We start from the raw sequence: 1,509 nt of genomic DNA, 5'->3' as shown, positions 1-1,509 counted from the left end.
CCGCCGCCAGCCCGCCCGCCCGGCTCCCCAGCATCTGACACCGCTTCCGGGATCGGCGTCGGCGCGCGTCACGCCGCCCCGCCCACCGCGCGCCGCCCCGCCCACCGCGCGCCACTGCCCGCCGCCGCCCCGCCCCGCCCCAGGCCCCGCCCACCGCTGGGCCCCGCCCCCCGGCCGCCGAGGCCGCCGGCCCCCCGCGAGCCCACGCCCCCCCGCCCGGCCCGTGCTGGGCCGGCGGCTGCACCTGTGCCCGCAGGTGTCGTGCGCCCCCGTGATGACAGTCGTCCCCGCTGAGTGAGCCCACCCATTTCCCACAGCAGCGCGCCCTGGCCGCGTTGCTCTCCTCTGGAGTCCCCACTTCCCCGCCGGCCTCTTGCGCATCCCCTCAGCCCCTTCTGAGCCCTCGGGAGACCCCGCTGTCCCCAGGGGTGGTCCCAGCGGGAGCCCGCCTTGGGGGCAGGGGGCTCCGCCAGGGGAGTCCAGCTGGACTTTGCATCCCAGGGGACAGTGCACTAACCAGAGAGGGGTGGACACATTCCGGGGCACACCTCCCCGTTCCAGGGCGCAGTGTGTGCCCTGGTGTGTCCTTTGATTTCTCTTTTTTGATCAAGAAGTGAGTAAAGAGGGGCGCCTGGGTGGCTCTGTCAGTTAAGCATCTGCCTTGCACTCAGGTCATGATCTCAGGGTGCTAGGATTGAGCCCCACGCCAGGCTCCCTCCTCAATGGGGAGTCTGCTTCTCCCTCTCCTTCTACCCCTCCCCTCTGCTCATGTTCTCTCTCTCAAATAAATAAATGAAATCTTAAAAAAAAAAAAAAAAAGAAGTGGATAAAGAGAATTATTTCTCTTCTGTAGCAATGGTGATAAACATCTTTGGCCCAGGGCCTCAACGTGAAGGGCTCCAAAGCCCCCGGGGGCCTGGGGAACAGTGCCCAGCTAAAGCCCCAGCTCATGGTAGCAAAGGCAGGCCCAGAACAGTGCGCTCCAGAAAGGAGCAGCCTGGTTCTGTCCCAAGTGGAGGACAAAGCTGGGGAGGGGACCCCTCTGTTAAAATCCAAAGCAAACAGAGACCAACCTTGAAAAGTCCCTGAACAGAAAAAATCAGTTTAGTCGCAGAAAGCTTCATTAAGCTTATTTTGCAAGGCTAAGTTGACCCAGGTCATCCCCCACTTGTGCCTCTGAAAATCATAAGCAAAACCTAAACTGCTTCCCGAGGTTGTTGGGAGAGAACCACTAACCAGGTCCCTGTCGTTTAGGAAACTTCTGATATGATAACCAATCACCGTGAACAATGAACACTCACTGTGCTCTCACCATGGAAGGTGCCGCATGACCCCAGAGCCGCACCCCACGTTCGGGTCAGAGTGCCCCCGGCCTCCCCGGGCCACGCCCCATGTTCTGGTTGGAGTGCTCCTGGCTTGCCAAATGTCTTTTTGGTGTGTGCACGATAAACAACAGTAAGTCCTACTTGGGTGATTCCTTGGTTTTCCTTCTGTTAGGTGGAAGCTTTT

The sequence above is a fragment of the Mirounga leonina genome, unplaced genomic scaffold (assembly GCF_011800145.1).
Source record: "Mirounga leonina isolate KUSES-001 unplaced genomic scaffold, KU_Mleo_1.0 Mir_454, whole genome shotgun sequence".
Classification (NCBI taxonomy): Eukaryota; Metazoa; Chordata; class Mammalia; order Carnivora; family Phocidae; genus Mirounga; species Mirounga leonina.
The sequence above is the reverse complement of the archived record's forward strand: the minus strand, read 5'-3'. Positions refer to the sequence as shown.